Consider the following 15,804-nt stretch of genomic DNA (forward strand, 5'->3'; position numbering starts at 1 on the left):
GCCAAACATACTCACTGGAAGAAAGATAGCCTCTTTAACAAATGGTGCTGGAAAAACTGGCTCTCTACATGCCAAAAACTAAAACTTGACCCAGGTCTACCACCATGCACTAAGCTAAAGTCAAAATGGATTAAAGATCTAAACATTAAAACAGAAACACTAAATCTCCTGAAAGGGAAAGTAAGAGGAACTCTTGAAGACAAGGGTTAAACAAATAGTTCATGAACAAAAATCAAATCGCACAGGTAATACTTGAAAGAATTAACAACTGAGACCTCCTCTTTTTGAGAAGTTTTTGCATGTCAAAAGAAATGATCACAAATTTTGAAAAAATCTTAATAAGCACTCAGACAAAGGTCTGCTCCTAGAATTTATAAAGAACTAAAAAAAATTCGGACCCCAAAATTTAAAGACCCAATCCAGAAATGATTATCTGAGATGAATACTCACTTCTCAGAGAACGAAATTAAAGAAGAGAATAAATATATGAAAAAATGCTCCACATCACTAGTCATCTGTGAAATGCAAGTTAAAACATTGAGATACCATCTCACCACAGAAAGAATGACTGTCATAAACAAATCAACTAACAACAAATGTTGAAGAGGCTGTGGGGAAAAAGGAAACTTTCTCCACTGCTGGCGGGAATGTAAACTGGTGCAACCATCATAGAAATCAGTGTGGAGACTCCTTAAAAGACTAGGACTGGAAATCCTATTCAAGCCAGCTATCTCCCTACTGGGAATTTTCCCAGAGGAACTGAAAACGTCACATCATAGTGATATATGTGTACCTATGTTTATAGCAGCACAATTTCTGACAGTCAAATCTTGGAAACAGACAAGATGCCCGTCACCTGAGGAATGGATGAAAAGAATGTGATATTTTTATACAATGCAGAATTACTCATCTATAAAGAATGATAAACTTGAAGCATTTATATTTAATTGGAAGCCACTTGAAGATACACTCATAAGTAAAACAAACCATACCCACATGTATAAATATCATATAGTCTCCCTAGTATAAGAACTCAAAAGAAGAAATATAAATAGAAAGGTATAACACAATTAAAAGGAAAGCAAGAACTTGAGTATTAGACAATGAAGAGAGGGCAAGGAGAAAAGCTAGAAAACATGACAGGGGAAAGCCATAGATTTATATGCACAAGATGGGTAAGGCAATGATCCTCAGAAACATCAGCAGGTTTTTGAAACTAGCAGTTAATTGGTAGGATTCTCAACTGACTAACTATATATGCCGATACCTGTGTACTAAGCAACTGCACTGAAAATAGCAATGTGTAATAGTAGGGTCATACTTGGAGTGCCTGTAATTCTGGGCTTCTAAATATGTACTGCTTGTTATGATATACCAATTATTGCCATACTGTCTCTCAAGTAAATGTTTGTTTTTAGAAAAAGGGTAAAAAATGAAAAATCAAAACAAGAAAAAAAATGTCACAGGACTGTCCTGCTACAATGCTGTATATGGTTAGATTTCTAAATTTCTGTGTAAAAATATATAATCGTTTATTCTTATTTTTTAAATTTTTTTTCTTCATATTCTATAGGGACTTAAAGTTTAACGTATCAATACTTGATGGAAAATACCTATTCCAAATTATGCCTAAGATATTCAGAGAGATAGGTTAAACCCAACTGCATATGTTGTAGGGTAATAATAAGCTTCTCTTCTGGAGGGTTAACAACCTAAGTTTGCAGACCAAAAATTAGAGAAAAAGAAGAACTACAAAGATAGCCAACATTTTGGTCCTAGCCTTTCAAGGTCAGTGAAGACTCAGGACATAAGAGAACCTATACTGTAACATCATGTAACTCAGTTGTGTCCCAGATTTTCTGATCAAGGAGATTATGAGGCCACAGAAGAATGTGATCAATGATGTAGAGTTTGCCTAAGGAGAGTCACATGGGAGAAAACACTCTCTCAGGCTGTCACAGAGAGGAAGTTGGTCAAGCAATGGCCGTGACTCATCCACATGGCTGACACTGACAAAGGATCTACAAAGTGCAGTACAGGGCTTCAGGGTAAATCTTGAGGGGACTTTATTTATTTATTTATTTATTTATTTATTTATTTATTTATTTATTTATTTATTTTTTATTTTCTTTTATTGAGAAACAAATATCAATGAGACAGTTTCCAAGCTAATAGGACATTTTCAATAATTAATACATTGCACATTGTTATCTTCTCAGCAATCATCCACAGCACAAGAAGCAGCCAGGACATCCCGCCCAAACACTACTACTACAAATCCTTCCTCTCACTGAACCAAGCAAAAGCAGCTGCACATCTAACCTGACTATTCTGTATGTATAAATACAAAATGGTCCTTTTTGTGTATTCCCCCTCTCCAGTTCAGGCCTGTCAGAGATGTGTATTCTATTGGCATCTAAATATTATAGGTACTTGAATTCAGCAAAACATTCCAACACAGTCCAGTAGTCCACAATAGTAGTGGGTTATCTGCAGAAGTAGACTAGAGCCTTTTACAACTCAGCACATTAATATGGCTTTACTTTATATACCCTGTTTTTATACTTTTCTGCTGAATGGTTAAGACCAAGATAAAGCAAGACCTATATAACAAGAAATGTAGCTTTTGTATCTGATAACATGACCTATATAACAAGAAATGTAGTTAGGTGACCTTATCAGATACAAAAACTACATTTCTTGTTATATAGGTCTTGCTTTATCTTGGTCTTAACCATCCAACAGAAAGTTATAAAAACGAGGTATAAGGGGTGAAGCCATGTTAGTATGCTGGGCTGTAAATGGCTCAGGTCAACAAATTCTGATATTGCTAGTCCTGCAGATGACCCACTACTATTATGGACTACTAAACTATATTGGAATATTTTGCTGAATTCATGCACCTAAAATATTTAAATAACAATGGAATACCCTTCTCTGACAAAACTAAACAAAAAAGGGGGATAAAATGAATGACCATTTTGTATCTGTATTCAAAATAATTGAGATAGATATACAGCTATATTCTCTTAATTCAATGAATAAGACGATTTGTTCTAATAGTGTTTGTGGACAGGATGTCATGTCTGCATCTTGTACAATGATTAACCACTGAGACAACAATGTGCAATGCATTTATTATTGAAAGTGTCATGTCGATTTTTTTTGAAACTGTCTCATTGCCATTTGTTTCTCAATAAAATTATTTTTAAAAAAATCTTCAGCCAATCTCCTATTGTCCTTACTGCCTTTTGTTTCTTGGATTGCTTCTTCCTAGTGGGAAGTCCTTAGGTCTGTAATGCACATATGGCAACAATGAAAGCATTCTTTGCTGAGTTTTGCTTGAACTTTATCACAGATGATTTCAGCTTCTTCTTTATAGTAGTATTTTGATTGTAATAGCTCTATTACCTCTGAAATGACCCTTTGGTTCGCCCCAGCCATGTTAATGAGTGTGTTGTCCTGGTCAAAGAACCTGTTGCCCAGACTTAAGGGAAGTCAACAGTCCAGAGTTTCCACCAAGACAGTCCCAGATAAGTGGGGACCAGTCGGCTGGCCTATTCTCCAGGGCATCACTCTTATCTGTGGGGTCTGAAGCCTGCAGGAGGTACTTCCTACTCATGCTCAGGTTCTTCTCAGAGCCCTGTTGCTCTGTAGGGACAGCCTCTGCCACACACCCGGCTCATGAGGACCACTGGCCACAGTACTCAGCACAGCTGGGCATCTGCTCAGTCCTAGTTTAGAGCAAGACATGAAGTTCATGAGCCCACCGTTGAGGAAACCATGCTCCCTCTGGTTGTTGTGAAACTAGGTGAGGTGACAAGTGTGAAAGTGCTGATTAAATGACCTAGCACCAAGGACATACAAATTTCAACAGGTCACAGACTTAGGGTTAAGAGGGGAAGGAAAAGGGTCCTGTGCTTGCATGGAAACAGACTCCATTTGCTGTTGAATGATTCTTCATGGCATATAGTGATGGGGATGTAAGTACTGTGTGCAGCTGCTCCCCATCCAGAGTCACAGGGAAAGCTGTTGAATTTTGCCTTGCCTTGGCAAACAGCAGGCTTTGCAGGTGGGGTTATATTGTAGCCTTTGTTCCCATCGTTTTCTCTCTCCAGCCTGGCAAACTCAGGTAATAATTCACAGAGTCAGATGCAAGCCGGAACTCACCCTTTCATCCCTTGACTACATGAGGGTGTGCTCAGATTAATACAGGTCAGGCCTGCAGCTCTGCCCTGAGATGGGAACTTCTGCTAATCCCCTCCAAGGCTGCCAAGGCAGCTCTAGGACTTGTACATGAAATTGAGTTTGGCAGCTTCAAAATTGTCATGCAATATCCATTATAAACTATTCAAAAGGAATGAGAAACTAGGATTGGGGGAAAGGAGAAAAAGTAAATATATATACATAATCGTTGTACTGTTAATTGCTAATAGCTCATTGAAGGGAAATGTTTATCACTTGATCCTGGATTTAATCAATTTTACCTGAGTAATAGTGCTTGTAATCTTGTTGGTTGACCATAGCTTTTATCCACCTCATTCCCACCTAAAGCAAGTTCCGAAGTTTTCTACCTTAGATCCACCTCACCACATGGTTTTAGTCTATAAAAATCCCAGGAAGAGACAGCTTCCCAGGCAAATCATTCTAGTCCCCTTCTGTCCCTCTTTGAGACAAAAGCTTTCTATCCTACAATAAGTATATTCTTTATTTTTTTCCTCTGTACTTTAGGAAAGGGTATACAGGGTGTTCAGGGTCTCACTACAAGATCAGACTCATAGTGATTCTCCTATTTACCACTTCCCAAGTGCTGAGATTACAGGCATATACCACCACTCCCAGTCTCAATTGCTGTGTCAGCATGCCCTGGGGTGGGGCCATCATGGCAGGCCCAGGGATCGAACCCCCAGCACCTGCGCTTGCTTGCAGGCACTTTAATCTGCTGAGCTATTTGGCTGTCCCACAATAAATATATTCTGCTCTTTAAAAAAAGGAAATTTTTTTTTGCTTGATCAATTTTTCATGCCCATTTCTTGTAATATGAGCAACTACTTTGAAGACAACAATAAGCAATGTACTAACCATTGTTACTCTCCTACTATCTTGTTTAGAAATTTTGTATCTTTTTCCTTTAAAATAAAACAACTGGAAAAATTATAACAAGTGATCTCATAGACGAAGAACTTATACCTAGAACATATAAATAACTGAAAAAAATCAGATCCCCAAATGCAAAGACGTAGTCCAAAAGTGGACACCAGAGATGAATAGGCTCTTCTCAGATGAAGAAATATAAATGGCAAATAAATACATGAAAACATGTTCAACATCATTGGTCATTTGAAAGATGCAAATTAAAACAACATTAAGGGGACTCAGGTCAACAATTTCTGACATTGCCAGTCAAGCAGAAGACCCAATACTATTATGGACTATTGGATACTTTTAGAATATTTTGCTGAGTTAACATACCTATAATATTGAAATGACAGAACTAAACAAAAAAGGGGATACAGATGAATGTCCATTTTGAATCTGTGTATTCAAAATGGTTAAGATAGATATATAGTTACATTCTCTTAATGAATAGAGGGATTTTTTCTAATAGTGTTTGTAAATAGGATATCATGTCTGCATCTTGCACAGCAAATAACCACTAGGAAGAGAGTATACAAAGTGTTAAGTATTGAAACTGTTGTACCAATTTGATTTGAAACTGTCTCATTGCTATTTATCTCCCAATAAAATTATGGGAAAAAATTAAGATTCCATCACACCCCAGAAAGAATGGCTATCATCAAATATCAACTGATAAGAAACATTGGTGAAGTTATGAGGGAAAGGACCCCTTCTCCACTGTTTGTAGGAATGTAGGCTGGTACAACCACTGTAGATATTAGTGTGAAGATTCCTAAAAATAAATAAGACTGGAAGTCCCATTTGACCCAGCATTTCCTCTTCTGGGTATCTTCACAGAAGAATTAAAATCACCATACCACAGTGATATATGTGCACCCATGTGTATAGCAGTACAATTTGTAATAGCTAAATCTTTGAAACAACCCAGATGTCCATCAACAGAAGAATGGATTTTAAAAATGTGTTTTTTTATGTAATGAAGTACTACTCAGCCAAAAAAAAGATAAATGGAGTCTTTTATAAGTAAATGGATACAACTTAAGACCATATTCATAAGCTAAAAAAGTAAGACCTGCATGGGTAAACATTCTGTGTGTCTGACTAATGTGAAAAAATGAACAAATAGATAAGATCCAAAATACACAATAAATATTTCAAATTGGGAAGAACTTGTTCAAAAAAAAACAAAAGAAAGAAAAGAAACTGCGATGGAGTAAGGAGAACTGAGGAAAAGATAAAAGAAATATATATATTTTAATATATATAATATGTATCAGTTAAGATTGTTATACAGCTAGTTTCTTTTAGTTCATTAAAAGAAGGTCTTGTGCAAATAATGTATAGACAAGATAGCATCCATGCAACTTCTCGGAATAACTACTAGGAAGATAAAAATACACAATTTCTCAACTATTATAGCTGTCCTAATAACCTATTTTGAAACGTGGTTTCATTGTTATGTTTATCTTTTTCTAAAATGAAACAATAGGGGATGGGGAGATAGCTCAGCAGCATAAGGGCCTGTCTGACAAGCACAAGGTCTTGAGTTCAATCTCTGGTACAAAAAAAATAATAAAATAAATAAATAAATAAATACATAAATGGAACGACTGAGATGGGGAAAGGAGAAAAGATGATTGTACTACTAATTTCTATTGGTTTATTGAAAGGAACAGTTACTATTTAATTGTTTGATCAATCTGGCATTCTTATATCTGATAATCTGAGCACTTCCACTGAAGGTAAAAATGTGTAACACTGCAATCATTGCTAATTTTCTATCACCTAGATTTGAAATTCTGTATCATTTTTATTGCTTTTCATTATTCTGTTTTTGTCTTCATGAAACATTGGTTTTCTCTTGAGGGGTAACTAGGAATTAAACTCAGGACCTTGTTTTCTTTTTTTTTTATTAATTTTAATGAGAAAGAAATAGCAATGAGACAGTTCCAAAACAGGTTAGTAGGACAGTTACAATAATTAATACATTGCATATTGTTGTCTTCATAGTAGTTATTTAGAGTACAAGATACAGATATGATATCTTGTATAAACACTATTAGTACAAATCTTTCTTCTCATTAAACTAAGAGAAAGTAGTTCTTTATTTATCCTATTTTATATATATATATATTTTTTTTTCACTACAAAAAAGTCCTTCACTTAACCTCCCCCCTTTGTTTTTTGTTCTGCCAGAGATGTGTGTTCCATTGCCATGCAAATATTGTGGGTCCGTGAATTCAGCAAGATAGCCCAATATAATCCAATAGTCCATAATAGTAGTGGGGGTTATCAGCAGAACTGGCAATGTCAGAAGTTATTGACTTGAGCCTTTTACTGCTCAGTATATTAATATGGCTTTACTTTTTATACTTTTCTGCTGGATATTTAGGACCAAGATAAAGCAAGACTTAAATAACAAAAATGTAACTCTTGTATCTGACAAAGTCAGTCAGATCCCCTCAGAATTTACCCTGAAAACATGTATAGCAGTTCGTAGATCTTTTGTCAAGTGTCAGCCATCTGGATGAGTCATGGCTATTGCTTGACCAGTTTGTTTTCTGTGAAGCCTGAAAGAATGTTTTTTCTCTAGGTGACTCTCCTTAGGCACAGTATACATTATTGATCACTTTCCTCTGTGGCCCTATAATGTCGTTGAACAGAAAATTTGGCATACCACTGAGTTAAATGATGCTACAGTACAGGTTCTCTTATGTCCAAACTTGTGCTTGCCAGGTTTTTGTCTTAAAAATAGAAATCTGCCACACAAACACTTCTCAAGAAAAGAACCCCAAACACATTTTTCATAACAAGGAAAGCGTTTTCCAGCTGCCCACAAAAGTGCTCTGTTCCCCTAACTGGCTACCTGAGTGTGCTGGCTCATGAGAGTTGTCTTGAGGGTGGTTGAGAATTACAAGAAAAAATTTGAGCCCCTTTCCCCTACTCCATCCCTTATATGAGAGCATAGAAAAATATTTGTAGCCTCTGGCTGAGGACACATTGCACATGGTTCCAAGGCACCAAGGCTGACAGATTTTTACCTAAGACTGAGCCTGGGCTGCATCAGACATGGCAGCATCTTGGGAATCTAGAAGGCAGGTATGCATCACGTCCTTAAGTGGACCATGGGGGCAGACTTTGCATGCCCTCAGCATTCCCCTCATGGCTGGTCTCAGTCAATATGGAGCAAGGTTTCAGGTTTGCAGCTGAAATGTAGGGGATCTTGTCTCACATGTGGCAGGGTGGTACAGGGTCAGTGGAAGCTCACCACCCTCTGTCCCACTGACTCTAACAGTTTTCCTTGAAGAGTTTCACACAAATAAGCCCCTGTTTTATAGGAATTTCCTCTGGATTTCTGTAGGAGATATAAACACTGCCTGCGTCTTTTGAATTTTATTTATTTTTTATTTATTTATATTGGCAATACCGGGGATTGAACTCAGGATCCTGTGCTTGCCAGGCAGGTGCTTATTGTACTGAGCTATCTCTCTGGCCTAACCAGCTGCTGATATGAGAGAGTCTTGGACTTTTAGATCTTCAGAACTATCACATCTGTGCACTTTGAAAGGCAGCAGTGTTTGCAAGGTGGGTGAGTAAAGTGACAGAAGAAGAGAGAGCACAAACAATAATTTGAGATAATTCTGAAAGTAGCATTAACCCCAGGACTCTCAGCAGCTCCCTAATTGTCCCACTCATCTACTGAGCCCAGTAGGCCTCCTTGCTGTCTGGTGCACTTCTCTGCCCAGGTGATGATCCTGTTTGATGTAAAGATAGTTGGAGGGAAGGTCCAGGATGCATGGAATGACCTTTTATGGTGTAGCTTCACTTAACTAATCTGGAGCTGCAAACCTCTCAGCATTCAAGTGAAAGGACCCTTTGCTGATTTTGATTTGATTCAAAAGTGTGCTTCATACCAATCAGGCTCATGAAAATTTGATAAAATAGGCTGAATTTATCTGAATTAAATTATGTATTTATTCACAAATGGCTGCAAATTGGCATTTAACAGATTCTGCATGAGAAGCACGAAGGATAGTTTCATATTTAAAAATTTTACCAACCTGAAAGGCAATGGCACCAGTTAGTGTGAGCAGATCCACAACACATCAGGAGAAATACCAGTCATGTGCAACTTCTGAACAGGATGGCACATGTCACCCTAAAGATGGGCACTTAACACAACCTCCAGATACAAATGTATTCTCTGTTATTGTGGGCTGTTTCATTGAAATTTCACAACAAATGCTTTGAAAAAGAAAATAAGAGAGGAGGTCTCAGATATTCTGGGCAACTTGACCTTGGTCCTGCAGCTGATGAAATATACAATCTAGTCTTACACATGGGTTCACAAGCACCACTTTGTAAAATGTTCTCTCTCCTAGTAAAGTCACACAAGAAACAATTTTAAATCAGATGGTTGGCACATTTTGGTATGTAAGCAAAAGAAATCATTGTTTCTGAAAGGAATTCATTAAGAGTTTTCTTATGAATGCCAAGATGGTGATCTCCAAAAAACAAGAGTCAGACTTTTATCTTGGGTGAACAGTGCTAGAATGCCCAAACTCTGTACCTTCAGGATAATTTAAAATATTTCTCTTATTAAGAAAAAAATAAACTCAGCGAACAAAAGCTCCTGCTTAGGCAGAGCACAGGGACCAGGCTTAGATCCCCAGCACCACATGCTGTGCTACACCACCATCCTCCCACCACCAAGCCCCCTACATGCTGAAAGAGCAATTGAGACTGGACGTAGTGGTGCTTGCCTATAATCTCAGTGCTTGGGAGGCTGAAACATGAGGATCATCACAACTCTATTCTGTGTAAATGAGATCCTGTAGACCCTGTACTAAATACATAAAGAAGAAATAAAATTTCAAAATCAAATAAGAGAACAATAGTTATTACATTATCTTCAAAGTACTTATTCAGAATATAAGATATAAACCAACAATTCTTACCAAAAAGAAACAAATGGATAATAAAACAAATCTTTCTTTTCAATGATATCTTTTTTTTTTCCAGTACTGGGGATTTAACTCAGGACTTTGTGTTTGCCAGGCAGGTGTTTATTCCACTGAGTTATCTCCCCAGCCCAAATCTTTCTTTTCAATGGAGTAAGTAAAACTAGTAGTATCAATGAAACCAATTAGCATATATGTTGAAATATTTTAAAATTTTATAGCAGATCTGGCCTTTGGCAGTAGTTGGTAGAGTACAGTTTGGATGAAAGGAAGGCATTTTATTCTAAAGCAATGTTTCATGACAGGCTGCACATTAGACCAACTCCCAAAACGCCAACCCCTCTTTCAACCACAGTGTGGAGACACTGTCCCAACTGTTCCTCATGAGAAGGTGGTATGGGAAGCACTGTCCCTCCAGCCTCACGGAGCCAGACCAGTGTTCTTCTTCCATGTAATGGCTCATGAGGCAGCTATGCCAGGCAGTGTCATTACCGGGTGGTGAGAAACTTCTTTAGCAATTTGGCAGTGTAAGTTCATATCTATTAGGTTTCAACATAAACTCTGGGCCTGTATTCTGTAATCTTTGATTTTAATTTTGCATTTGCTCTAATTAACTTATGCCATAGAAAAGGACTGGTCAATAGGAAACTGAAGGGTGGGAGAAAAAGGTGTTCATCAGAGAAAATTTGAGCAGCATAGTCCAAATCATGTATTATCGTCCCTCAGGCTCCACTCAATAGCTGTACTTAGTAGGAGCTGCTATGCCTTCTGTCCTTGCAAAGCTGGCCCTTTATTCTTTATCATTTTTTGTCTCACTGTCAAGGTCAAGTATAGCATCTTTCAGGGACCAGCTTACCCCCACCAGTTTCCTCTTGATGGCATCAGTGTTCTCTCTCATTTCTGAAGTGCACCTGAAAAACTAAAAACATGTGGCTGTGAAATAACTTCTTCTAAGTGTCAGAAGCAGCCCTGAGAGTCCCACAGCACTGAAACAAAGGAGTACCTGGATCTCTGAGTTCTGTAGAGAAAATTGTGTCAGGAAGTATTATGGTGTCACTTTCTTTATAGTCTAGGAATGAAATTGTGTGATAAAACTGAGTCTGTGGCAGCTGTCACTGAGGACAAGACCAGATATGACATAGGCTAACACAAAGTGTGAGCTCTCATCTTGTAGAAGTCTAAGATGAAAATAAGTCAGTACTTATTACTTCAAAACTAAGTGCTTCAAATTTAAAAATCAAAGTTTAATCAAGGGGACAACTCTGAATTCTCGCAAACCTAGGGAGCCATACTGAACTTCTAAAGAGGGATGAGACTCCACAATCTCGCACACACATACCTCTACAATTTCAGGAGTGACCCAGAGTCCCAGGAAATATAGAGAGCTTTGAAGATGACAAAATGAAGCAAAATACAATCTCAGACCTCCACCTCCTGGACAAGTTTAAGAGACATCAACATAGAAGAAATTGGGAGTCACACACCTGAAATTTCTGAAACGATAGCAACTGAAGTAGAGAAATAGCTAGTATAAATGAAATAAGATCAGAAATAATCTCTCAATTAAACCAGATCTGAAATAATCTCTCAAGTAAAAAAGAAATGACAACCATAATGAAAGAACTGTTCAGCATATCAAAAGAATACATAGGTAAAAAATAGAAGAGAACATTAAAATGATGGAAACCTTGAATTAACAATAGTGGGAAGAACTAAAATGCATGAAATAATGCAAACAAATATCCAGGAAATTAACAACTCCTTTGAATGCTGATAAATCTGCTTGAATGAAACTGAAGTTAGACTTTCAGACCTCGAACACAGCATTGTAGCTAGCAATCACAAAAGGAAAGAACTCTTAAAAATAACAAGGAACCAGGACATAACATTTCAACAGCTTCAAGATGAGGCAAAGGAAAATAATATAAGACTGATAGGTGTCAAAAGGTGGGATGTAATATGAATGACATAAAAAAAACTATTTATAGAAGTAATAGCAGAAAATTCCCCAAGCATAAGAAAAGAATCTGACATACAATTAAGTGAGGCATACAAAGTTCTAATTAGTCATAATCACAATAAACTTACACCCAGACACATCATAACCAAGATCTCAGAAATTCAGCAAAAGCACAGAATGTTAAAGACAGTTAGAAAAAAGGAACAGATTGCCTGTGAAGGAAAACTTACCAGAATCAAGGCAGATTTCTCAGTGCAAACCATCAAGTCAAGAAGGGCTTGCAGTGAAGTATTTCAGGTTCTGAAAGGAACAACTTCCAACACTGATTGATGTACCCCGTAATATTATCTTTCAAAATTAATAGAGAAATAAGATACTCCCATGACAAAAGAATAAATAAACTCATAATTACTAAACCAACTCTACAAAGAGTGCTGAAAGCTATTCTAGAAAGAGATAAAAAATGAGCACAATTCCAAGAACAACAACAGGAAAGAACAACCAAACAGGGCAAACAATTACACAGGGAGAAGTAGGCAAATGACAGTGAGAAAATAAGGACAAAGATAAACCAAAACACATCAGTAATTATCATTAGTATAGATGGCCCCAATTCTCCAATCAAGAAGGAGGCTTCCAGAGTGGACCAAGAGACAAAATCCAAAAATATGCCATATATAACATATTTATCTCAAAAGGTAATTCACAGATAGAAATTCAAAGGACAGGAAACAATACTCCATGTGACAGGAACCCAGAAAAAAGCAGGGGTAGCTATCCTGGTTTCAGACAATGTGAACTTCAAACAAGAATGATCAAAAGAGATAAAGAAGGTCACTACATACTTGTTGGGGAAACTGGAGAAAGAGATAACAATCATAAATATATATGCACCAAATGCAGGGGCACCCAACTATATAAGACAAATTTTAACAGACATGCAAAATCAAAAAAGCAATAACACAACATAATGGAGATTTTCATACCCAACTGTCACAAACAGATAGATTGACTAGACAAAAAACGCAGCAAAGAAATAACAGAAATTAACCAAACTTGTGAACAAATGGACTCAGTAGACCTCTACACAGCATGCCACCCAAAAACATTACAATACACATGCTTCTCAGTTGCACACATGACAGTCTCTAAAATAGACCACATTCTAGCCATTGAAAATGCTTCAGTAAATGCAAGGAATTGAAATTATTCCATGAATATTATCAGACCATAGTGCAATGAAACTGGAAATTATTGACAAAAGAAATTGATATAACTCCACAAAAACAGATAACTCAATGGATTAAAGTGCCTGTTTTGGCAGACACAGAGACCAGGGTTTGATCCTCAGCATGCTGTTCCAGCCCCACCCTGGGGCGTGCTGAGACAGTGATTGAGACTGGACATAGTGGTGTGTGCCTGAAATCCCAGTGCCTACAAAGCTGAAAACAGGAGAATCACAATGAGTCTGACCTGTGTAGTGAGACCTTGTGGACCTTGTACAAAAACAAAACAAAACAAAAAAAAAAACAAAAAAAACAAAAAAAAAACTCCATAAAGACATGGGAATTGAATAACACCTTCTTGAACAACAAATGGGTCACAGAAGAAATTAAACAGTAAGTATGTACAGTCAAACAAAAATGCAGATACAACCTACCTGAACCTGTGAATGAAATGAAAAGAGACTCAGAGGAAGTCAAAAGCCCAAAGAAAAGAAGAAATTATAAAGATCAGAGAAGAAATTAATACAATGGAGGCTAAGAAAACAATAAAAAGATCAATGAATCAAAGAGTTGGTTCTTTAAAAAAATAAACTGCATTTATAAACTCCTAGCCATGCCTATCAAAAAAAAAAAAAGAAGGAAAGAAAGAACTCAAATTCATGCAATAAGGAATAAAAAAGGTAAAATCACTACAGAGCAAAGAAATTCAAGAGATCAGCAATATTTATTTTGAAAATTTTCACTCTCATAGGATAGAAAATACAAAAAGAAATGAACCAATTCCTAGATACATATAGATTACCAAAGCTAAATCAAGAAGATATAAATATCATGAATAACCAAATATCAGCCAACAAAAATGAAAACATAATAAAAAAAATTATCAACAAAGTCCAGCTTTTCTGATGGATTCATAGCTGAATTTTACAACAAACTTAGAGAAGATTTAATATCAATTCTTCTCAAAATCTTTAATAAAGTAGAAAGTGAAGCAATTCTTCCTAACTCATTCCTAGAAGCAAGTATTATCCTGATACCAAACCAGAGAAAGACCCAACCAAAAAAGAGAACTGCAGGTCAATCTCCCTGAGGAACACATATGCAAAAATTCTCAATAGAATACTAGCAAACAGAATACAGCAAATCATGAAAAAGATTATACATCATGACTGAGTGGTTTTCACCCCAAGAATGCAGCATGGTTCTATATATGCAAATCCATAAATGTAATACACTATATCAATGGAACCAAAGGCAAGAATCACATGATTACCTCAATAGATGCAGAAAAAACTTTTAATAAAGTCCAAGACTAATTCATGATAAAAACCCTACAGAAAATCAGAATAGATGGACTTTATCTCAATCTGATAAAAGCCATCTATGACAAACCAACAGCCAATATCATACTAAATGGACAAAAACTGAAAGCTTTCTATTTAAAATCAGAAACAAGTCAAGGATGTCCACTATCACCACTCTTATTCAACACAGTTCTGGAAGCATAAGCATATTTATGTATGCATTTGACTTGGCATATACGTACGAACATATATATGGCTTCAAGACTTCTTGTGCAAAGCATATATATATGCTTTTTGCCATATATATATGACAGCTAAGATAACTGTACTACTAATTTCTATTGCTCTATTGGAAGTAATTTTTTTTTAAATTAGGGCAGGGTCTATAGGGTCTCATTGCATAGATCGGACAGATCAGACTTGTAGTGATTCTCCTGTTTTCAGCCACACACATGCTCAGATTACAGGCAGGGGTCACCACACCCAGGCTTAATCATCTCAATTGTCTCAATCAATGTCTCAGGGAGCAGGAGCCCTGGGGGTGGGGACAGCACTGCATGCTGGGGATTGAACCCCGGGGGTTGTGTTCCACAGAAGCAGGCACTTTAGTCTGCTGAGCTATCTGGCTGGCCTTGAAAGTAATTGTTAATTTTTAATTGATCAAGATTGCATGCATACATATGGTAATCTGAAGAACTACTCTGAAGATAACAGTATGTAATACAACAACCATTGTTAATTTTCTATCATCTTGTTTTGAAATTCTGTATTTATATTATTTCATTTTTGTCTTTGTCTTTGTTAAAATAAATATTTGAATGGTTTATCAGCAAACTGCAATAGACTATTATAAGATAAGGCCTAATTATGCTACCATGTAAGGAGTATAGATGACTTCTTATTTTCTGTGATTTGCCAGAAAGTACCTTAGTCAAATTGGACTCTATCTTCCTCTTTAAAACTGAATGTTCCTTCAACTAATAGTAAATCATTATCTCACTTGATCATAAACTTGCATGAAGCAGATCACATTACTGTTTTAGAAACAAGGGACTGAGACACAATTAAACATAAAGCTGAAAGTTAATCTTATAGGGGAAATGATACACTACACAAATGACAAGAAGTTTGTATTTACAAATTAGTGAAACAAAATGGAGAAAAAAGAAAAGAAGGTAGAGCAAGGCAGGGGGTAAAGGAAGGAAATGAGCTGG

The 15,804-nt window shown here is 36.6% G+C and overlaps 1 pseudogene; it reads right to left on the reverse strand.

The window, feature by feature from the left end:
• Positions 1 to 15,804, reverse strand: part of LOC101575562 — a 20,000-nt pseudogene that overhangs the window by 1,382 nt on the left and 2,814 nt on the right.

The sequence above is a fragment of the Octodon degus genome, unplaced genomic scaffold, assembly GCF_000260255.1.
Source record: "Octodon degus isolate 3935 unplaced genomic scaffold, OctDeg1.0 scaffold00272, whole genome shotgun sequence".
Classification (NCBI taxonomy): domain Eukaryota; kingdom Metazoa; phylum Chordata; class Mammalia; order Rodentia; family Octodontidae; genus Octodon; species Octodon degus.